We start from the raw sequence: 9,270 nt of genomic DNA, 5'->3' as shown, positions 1-9,270 counted from the left end.
GTGCGTGGGTCGTTGAGTGGAAGAGCAGGTTACAGAGGTCCCGAGAGGGTGTGATCCCCACTGGGAAAAAATGATACATATCTATCTACACGCAGAGGGCACGATGTGGCCGTACCGACACCAAAACGTTAATGTGGTTACTGACGGAGGCTGGGATTTCAGGTTTTCACTTACTTGCTTATCTGTTTTCTCAGTTTTGTACCTTGAACATTGTAGTTACTGGCAGCAAGGGGGAAAAAAGTCACTCAAAAAAGTAGAGAAGAGGCAAACACTTGGGCAAAGTCACGTCAAACCCACATCGCCAGAAACACTGCTGGGGTCACAGAGAGGCAGTGAGAGGGCAGGTCTGCCGACCTCCACAGCCTTGGCTCCCGCCATGGGTGGGTAGGGGTCGCCCGCAGTGCTGTCGGAGGAGGGGGACAGAGAGGGAGCCTGCAAATAAGGAATCGGAGCGCGCCGGGGTGGACCGGGTCTGGGTGCAGCTGGGGGCCTGGTCCTGGGGATGCAGACTCTGCATGATGTTGAGGACCGTCGCCGTCGTCGGGGTCTGTCAGCCTCGCGGGGGGGGGGGTGCGAGGAGGGGGAGACGCGCGCGACCACGTAGCTGGGGCCGCGCCTCTAGGACGCGGGGTCCGAGGTGTGCCGCGTGGGCCCCGGAGCCCCGATGGCCCGGGGTCAGGGAATGGAAGCAGCGCTCCGGCACTGAGCGAGCGAGGCTCGGGGACGCGAGCTGGGCTGGGCGCCCGCCGCCCGGATGAGACGAGCCCGAGCCGCGGTCGCAGTGTCCCGAAATGACGGTCGTAGCTCCGCCGCCCCACCCTGCACGGGCCGGCCCTGGCCACCGGAAGGGCCGAGCCCCGCGCCGTCGCCCGCCGACGGCGCCGGGGTGTCCCCGCGGCCTGTCCCCGCTCCCGGCCCGGCACAGACCGCGACACGCGGCGGCCGCGGGGCCCGGGCTCGGCCGCCCTCTGCTGGGAGAAGCGTGAAGCGCAGCCTCAGGTTGGGCCCCACCGTCTAGTCCAGCCGGAAATCGAGGCCGCCGAGTCGCTGAGAACGAGAACGTGGGAAGACTGGGAAAAGGGGCACATGGTGGGAGTGTAGACCGATCTTAGAAGGGAAGGCCGTCGTGGTGCATCAGGGGAGAGCAGGAGAGGCTGCCCTCTGCGTCCCACCCCACTGGGTCCCCGAGATGGGGACATTTGCCCGTGCACAGTGCTGGCTGCATGGGGGCCGTGGTTGGCAGGGGAGCAGGGCGTGGGCCCAGCTCCTCAGGAGCCGGCACATCAGGAGAGGAACGGCCAGGCAAGCGGTAGGGCCACGAGCAGCCCAGTGGGATGGGGGCTGGCAGTGCAGGTGGCTTCAGAGCAGGCTGCGGGACTCATGTGAGTGTGGGGCACACAAGGGCGTTCTATCAGTGTCCTGGGTTGGCTTTGAACAAAGGAAATTTATTCTCTCAGAGAAATTTATTCTGGAGGCCAAAAGTCCAAAATCCAGTTGTCGAGAGGGTCACTCCAGTCCCTCGGAAGGCTCCAGGGGAGAATCTGTCCCTGGCCTTTCTCGTAAGTTCTGGGGTTCCCTGAAATCCTCGGCGGCTCTCAACTTGTAGACACATGACTCCAGTCTCTGCCTCCCGTCTGGTCACCTGGCTGTCTTCCTCCATGTGCCTGCGTGCCTTCTCCTCCTCTTGTAAGGACACCAGTCCATCTGATGAGGTCTACAGAGTCCCTATTTCCAAATAAAGGCACCTTCTCGGGTATTGGGTTAGGACTTGGGCGTGCCTTGGGGGGCTGTACGTGATTCAACCCGTATCGCTCATGTTGGGGTGTGGGCGGGAAAGTCCAGAGGGGAGCTTGGGCTTCACTCCAGAGGCAGAGAGAATGTGGAGAGATCCTGATGACCTAATCTAATCTGAGAGGCGCCAGGCAGGCAGGAGCCAGGATGGAGACAGGCTTCAGGAGGTGGGGCTGTGATTCTGGAGAGGGAGTCGGGGCATTTCTGCTTCCCCTCCTGGGAACTGGACTTGAGGACTGTCTGGGGATTTAGATCAACCAATATACAGTAGGCAATGTTTTCTTATTCTCAAAATTATTTTAAAAGCTCCTTTTTTTTCTGGTTCGAAGAGCGATTCATGGTCACTGAAAAAAAAAATCCGTGCAGAAGAGTGTAAAGGATTATCAAAATCACAGGAACCTCAGCAGCCAGTGATAACTGCATGTAAATAGATGCATATATTTGTAAATGGTTGTGATGATGCTATTCACGGTGAGAATCACGCCACACAGCCAACCTCTCTGGAGCTGTGACTTTTGCCAGCACTTTATACATTTAGTTATGTAGATTCATTTTAAGAAGGCTATTCTTAGCTCAAAATTTGACCCACAATTAGGATCAGTGTTGCCTCTGCAAGTGGCAGTTGCTTTGCTCATGTGGCCCAGAATATGAGGAAAGTCCCGTCTCCCCAGGTGAGCCCCAGTGGGCTTGGGGGGAGGCCACAGGGAGAGGCAGGAGACCCAACCAGGGTGTATAACCAGGGTCATCGCCAGAAGAACCAGACTGTGGCTGAGGGAGGGGTCAAGTGCAAAGGCCCCAGAGAAGAAGGGAATGTCCTTAGCTAGCTAAAAATAGTCCCCCAATTTTAAGCAATACCTGTTCAGATTTAGGTGAGGTGGTGCAAGCAGTCATTATGCGAAGTAACAACGTTTACAAGCCGATTTCCCTGGAAAAGTTCTCAGTTGTGAGTTCAGGATTATAGCAGCCCAGGGTCTTTCACAGAAATAGAAATTTTAAAATGTCTCCATGCATAAAATGTTTTTTGTTGAATTTATCACAGAATCCAAGTCAGGACTTCGGATAAGTCCAGAAATAAGAGAGTGACAATGGGAAGATTTCAACGGTATTAATTTTTATAATTTATACCCTGTCAGCTTCTGAAAAGGGTTTTAGGCTGCATCCAGTGAAAGACACGTGCACAACAGGGTTGCTAAAATGGGACTAGGAAGTTGGAGACTCATTCAGGAGGAGGAGGATGTGAAGAAGGAGATAAACCTACTGTAACTCAAGGTTAGACTTAGTGCCGAGCTTCCTGGCAGCTCAATGACGAGGGCCTCTGAGGGAAGGTGACAGGAGGGTCCAGCTCTGCAGCCTGAGGGGAGAGGGGCAGGTTCAGTGCACGGCTGCAAGAGGACCTGGCTTGGATGGGGGGACCTGGACTGCAAAAGGGGACCCACCTGGCCCTGGCCTCCTCCCAGGGTCTGTCCTCTCGAGAGAGGCCTGCCCTGCTGGTGTTTACACCCCTGGCCCGAGGAGCAGCAGGGGGCGGCTAGTGGGGCACCAGGTGTCGTCTGGTTGTCCACATGTGTGTGCAAGCAAGGTCCTGGCTGTGCAGGGTAGGGCCCAGGCTGAGGGAGAGCAAGGGCCACCCTGGGTCAGGCCACGGGCTCTCCCTCCAGTCCATCCGTCACGGTCCAAAGAACCTCCCCCCCCCCGCCCCCAGCAAACTGTCAGTGCTTCAAGGAGGGGCTCTCTTCTCTAATCACCATCGTGTCCCCCCAGCACCTGCCAGGCACTTAGTGATTGTGCTTCAAATGAATGAATGATTGAAAGGAAATGCCGGGACATCCCTAGTGGTCCAGTGGTGAAGAATCCGCCTTCCAACGCAGGGGACGCAGGCAGGTTCATTCCCTGGTCAGGGAACTAAGATCCCACATGCCTTGGGGCAACTAAGCCCGCGCATCACAACTACTGAGCTTGTGCGCCTCAACTAGAGAGCCCTTGTGTTGCAAATTACAGCACCCTCGTGCCACAACTAGAGAGTGAAAACCCACACACCACAACCAGAGAGAAGCCCGCGCGTGGCAGAGAAAGATCCCGCATGCCGCAACTAAGACCCAACACAGCCAGAAATAAATAAAATAAATACTAAATAAATCTTGGGGAAAAAAAGGATATGCCAGTTTCATAACGTCACCGGCTCAGAAAACTCCATGGACTTCCCACTGCTTGGAGGTAAAATCCCGGCTTCCCACGGCTCAGCCAAGGCTTTCTACGAGCAGACCCCCTTCCCTCTCTGCCCGGCCTCCTAGGAGCCCTCCCCCCCGGCTCCTCTCCACCCGGCTCCGCAGGCTCTCCCCTCTGCCCCTCCCAGGCCGTCCTCTCAGGTCTGCCAGGAAGAACTCTCGTCAAGCTGGCGTTTACTGTCACCTTGTCTCCCTGCCCAGGAAACAGCCTGGGGACTGAGCCGGGTCAGACGCGTCCAGTGCCCACTGCTCACTTCTGAACGAACCCCTGTGCGGGGCTCTGTGCGTTTCTGGGGCTCGTGTGCGCCTTCCTCCTGGCTGCCTGGACGAGAGTAAGGGGCCTGCCTGGGAAAGCGAACTGGCGGTGACGAGAGAGGGGAGGGTGGCGAGTGGGCCTTGGAGGGCGACAGCCCAGGGGACAGGCGTATTTCTCACTCGGGAGAAAGCAGAATCAGGAAGTGTGGAACTCTGGCTTTCACAGAAGCCTGAGAAGGTTGTTTAACAGAGATGCTGCCCTGTGACACCTTTTGTCCCGAGCGCCATCCTCGGAGGTAGACACGGCGTAGGGCCGCGGTTCTCAGTCTGTGGCCCCTGCACCAGCGGCGTCAGCGACCCGGGGAACTCGGTAGAAAGGCAGATTCTCGGGCCCCGCCCCAGGCCGTTGACTCGAAGCCGTGGGCGGGGCCGGACCTGTGTTTTCTCAAGTGATGCGGGTGGTTCTCGTTCGGGCTGATTGCGGTTTGAGAAGCAGCGTCTCGGCGGAGCACCGAGGTACAGAAGCGCTCCTTTCCCCACCGGGGTGAACCTATAGGCCCTGTGCGCCCTCACCGGGGCCACCGAGGCTCCCTCTGTCCCCCGCTTAGATGCCCAGTGGCCTGAGCGCTCAGGGCTGCGCTGGGGTGGAAGGGGGCCCGTCCCCCAGTATCTGGCTCACCAGCAGGTGTGGCCAATGAAGCCCAGGCCCGTGGGCCTCCCACCCGCTGGGTGGCCGGTAGAAAGTGCGCAGAAGCTGGAGGCCCAGGCCCTGGGAGGAGCCTGCGCGGCGGCGGCGGCCGGGTGAGTAGGGGCGGCGTACACGCGAGCGGGTCAGGGCTCACTAGCGTAAGTCCACTGCGCCCGCAGCACGGGCCGGAGGTCTCGGGAGCTGGCTGCCGCGTCCAGCATTTCACCCTCCCAACAGCGGACTTGGGAGTTCTTGTGCCCATTTTAGAGACGGAGACAGTGGGCCTGCATGGGTCATTTGCCTAAAGTCGTCCCTGCTGGAAGCGGAGGGGCTAGGTTTGGGGTTGAGGCCGGGAGGCTGGAGGAGCCTGGTGGGGTGGGGGCCGGTAGGATGAAGCAGGAAGCGAAGGGACTCAGATCTCCCCTCCCGCCACCAGCGGTCCCTGGAAACCCCTTCCCAGAGGACAGCCCGCCTACCCGGGCGCCGTGTGACTGCGAAGAAAGCTTTAAAGGCTGATTACGGGGCTCTTCATAAAGGAGTTTTAGCTGCGGAGAAAGTGTTTATCGGCGCATAATGGTGGTGCTGAGGAGACTCTTGGGGGCTGACCGACTACCCAGGCCAGGAAGCAGGGGCACTGGGCAGAGCTCGTGCCCCCCGCCCGGGGGCCCAGAACACAGGCCTCCCAAGAGCAGACCAGCCGTTGAGAACAAGTCATCTTCAGAGGGAAGAGGGAGGTGGCTGGCAGACTGCTGGCACCACCTACGAAGAGGTAACGGAACTGAGCGGGACACACAGCATCGCAGAATCGCTCGTCCACAGGTCCTTGTTCTGAGAGAGAAAAAGTAAAGGCCGGGGCTGGTGCGCCTGCCGACATGCTGCTCACTTGGTCTCCACTGGAGAGCTCGGGGCAGGTCCAGGTGCAGGGCGCCCAGAGAAACACGGGGAGTCCTCGAAAGCCCCAGGACTGGGACGCCCCGCCCTGACCTGCCAGCCAGGAGATTGGGAGGACGTCCCCCAGGTTGCACTAGATGTTCCTCTGCTTAGGAACAGGATCTTGCTTCTCCAGGTGTTGGAGGAGGAGGAGGATCTGGAAGACAAGCAGCTGGGGAAAGTGTAGGTGAGTCAGAAGACCGAGGCCAAGAGGGAGGTGTGCCAGCATCTTCTGGCCACCATGGAATAAAGCAGAGAGGGACATGGAGAGGAGGGGGCGGCTCAGGGGGAGCGCGTGGGCTGCCCCGCAGCAACAGCTGCTACTGGACTGGAGGCGCTTCGTGTTTAGCGGATGCACCTGAAGTTAGTTGCCAGGTGATTTTAGGAATGCTTTCTGGGGCAGACCACACGCACGCGGCACTCAGAGCTCCCACCTCCCGGGACTCCACTTAGCTCAGGGATGTTGCCATCTAGAGAAGGCTTGTCTCTGGCCTGCCCTGTCACTGACCACCACCGGATGTGACGTGGTTGGTGTAGCTTTGGGCTGCTGAGCAGCTACTATGAGCGGGTGATTTAGAAGTTTGGAGCCGCAGAGAATAGTCAGGACAGGGCCGTAAGACTGTCGTGTATTTGAGAGAGCTGGGTTTTTTTGTGGTTTTTTTTTTTTTTTGCGGTACACGGGCCTCTCACTGTTGTGGCCTCTCCCGTTGCGGAGCACAGCCTCCGGACTCGCAGGCTCAGCGGCCATGGCTCACAGGCCCAACCACTCCGCGGCATGTGGGATCTTCCCGGACCGGGGCACGAACCCGGGTTCCCTGCATCGGCAGGCGGACTCCCAACCACTGCACCACCAGGGAAGCCCGAGAGAGCTGTTTTTAATTTCAGTTCTTAAAGCCCAGGCACGGGGTGTGGCATTACACACAGATGCCGGAAGGGATGATACTAACCCGCCGGCCCGAACTTTTCTAATAACTCCTGAGCCTCCCGGCACACACAGCCCAGGAAAAGCAGCCGACCCACACGTTTGTCATGCTGGGTAATTAACGTGTGCTCAAAACGATTTAGCCACTAGCCAAAAAGTCAGATGTACTGCCGAAGCTTGCATCAAAGGCACAAATTGTGTAGATTAGGTAGAATTATTGGGCTTCTTTCCAGGGCATATTAGGTCCACAGGGAAGTGGGTGGTGGGTTGGTCTCTGCCTGGTTTCTTCAGTGAACAGCGCTGCGCCCGGGTGACCGAGCCCAGGGTGTTCTGTGCCCTTCCCGTTCTCAGCGCTCTGAGAACCTCAACTCGGGGGCTCTGGCTACAAAATAAAACCCCACCCCAGCGAGGAGGAAGGAGCCTTATTTCTAGATGGCATTGCCAACAAATGGGAAGAGAGTGAGGTTTCTAAAGTGAAGTGAGAAGTGGCAGGGATTTTTTTTTTTTTTTTGAGATCATTTGTTTTCAGACAGAATGCTCCCCATTCATAGTTCTGGGTGCCTGACCAGGTGCTACATAGTGAGACTTGGCCAGACAGGAGGTCACCCTGAGTAACACTTGTTCTTCCAGATCTTCTTTTCTGTTCCTGCTTGGCAACTCAGAGTTGGTGAATGCATTAGGATCTTGCTTTAAATTTTTAATTTTTGGACTATCTAGTCATAGGACTGGGAGTTAGAAACCCCAGCAGGGGCCCAGGGCTCACTTCAGAAACAAATTTTTCATCATTCTGATGTGCTTTTATTCTCCCGTGTGTTGGTGGCTGAGGTAGATGTGGTCCGCGTGGATGAGAAGGCAAGGGTCAGTTTCTCCGGGAGCTGGATGTGTGGTCCTGGACGTGTGGACCCTCTTCCCCGTGAGGAAGCCCCTGCTCCCACTTCCCTCCCCCTCCCTCCCCCCTCCTCTCCTCCCTCCCTTCCTTCTCTCCGTCCCTTCCTGTTCCCTCCCATCTCCTTCTTTTCCTTTCTCCCTCTTTCTCTCACTTCCTCCTTCCCTCCCTCCCTATATTTACTAAGGGCTTAATCCTGAACCTGAAGAAACTACGCACGGATGAACGCCTGCTTCCCTGTCAGGGATGTAGGTGTTTCTCTAAGGTGTCCCCTGACCCTGTGTTTTAACCCAGCCCTTCCCTCCCTGCTCCTTCAGTAATATTAAAAAGTTAAAAGCAAATGCACTCCTGAGAAGAATCTGGATTCCACCCCCAACCCAGTATTCGTAGACGTATCAGAGACGTCAAATTTGGACACCACGGGAGTTGAAGAGGCACAGGGAAAACTGGGATTTGTTGGGTCGGAGCCCCACCCTGCAGGTTGAAGTGTCATCCACCTCCAACTCTGCATGAGCCTGAATAAGGCACAGGGAAGCCATCTCCCTGCATTCTTGGCCACCATAGTAGAGCCTGTCTCATCACTTACTACGTCGAAGAAAAGTCTCCCTTTAAGCAGGGAGGTGGAAGACTTGATAAAGTGCTGTTTCCACAGGTATTTTACTACAGTCATGCGTAATAAGAATCTATGAAAAGAGAATCAGGGCTGGCAAAAGAGCAAGCTCGGAGGAAAGGGTTTCCTCAATCGTTCTTTAACAAGGTCTTATTTTAGCTTTGCATGAGATTTACTACTAGCATTTTCTTAGTTTTGTAAACTCTGTCCCAGCTGAAGGATCTGTAGCTAGCTGTGGCCACTGTGGACTGAAGGGAGGTGGAAGGATACAGGCAAAGGTGGTGGCGGTGACAGGGGCCGTGACCGTCCGCCACTGGTAAGTGCCCAGCTCGTCCAGATGAGGATGTCTACCTTTTGGGCTTCGCTCACAGCAGGAAGCGAAGGGAAACAGAACCTCCAACAGGGACAGTTGGAGAAGACAACCAGTAGTAATAAAGTAAAAATAAACACCCTCCCATCACCCGGCTTGGCAGAGCCAAGGGACTCTGCAGAGTTTAGCACAGCTCCGTAGAGAACGTCAAATCCAAGCTTTTATGCTCAGCTTTGTCCACTTGTTCTTTGCAGACAGTGGGCCCTCGTGCTGGAGTTCCAGGCAGCCCCCTGGCTGTGTCCTGTGGTGTTTTCTGTTGGGCTGCAGACCTACACTCCCACCTAAGCCCGGGGCGTCAGGGGCAGTGTGAGGATGAATTTCTGGAGCGTTTTCAGGTAAGCAGGTAGAAGGTGTTCTATAAATGTGCCCAGCTTCCTTGGTTTGCCTAATTTAGATTCTTAGGGGAGTCCATGAAGAATGGCTTTTACTCTTCTGTCATTAAGAACATTTATACATTCAATATACAATATTGTTCATATACATTCAACAATATACGTTCAACAACAATATACATTTATTGTTTTTTGTTTTTGTTTTTTAGTAAGTGATCTTGCCTCATCAAAGGCAAAAGGCCTCACCTAGCTTATGTGAGA

The sequence above is a fragment of the Mesoplodon mirus genome (genome assembly GCF_964341445.2).
Source record: "Mesoplodon mirus genome assembly, chromosome: 10".
NCBI lineage: Eukaryota > Metazoa > Chordata > Mammalia > Artiodactyla > Ziphiidae > Mesoplodon > Mesoplodon mirus.
The sequence above is the reverse complement of the archived record's forward strand: the minus strand, read 5'-3'. Positions refer to the sequence as shown.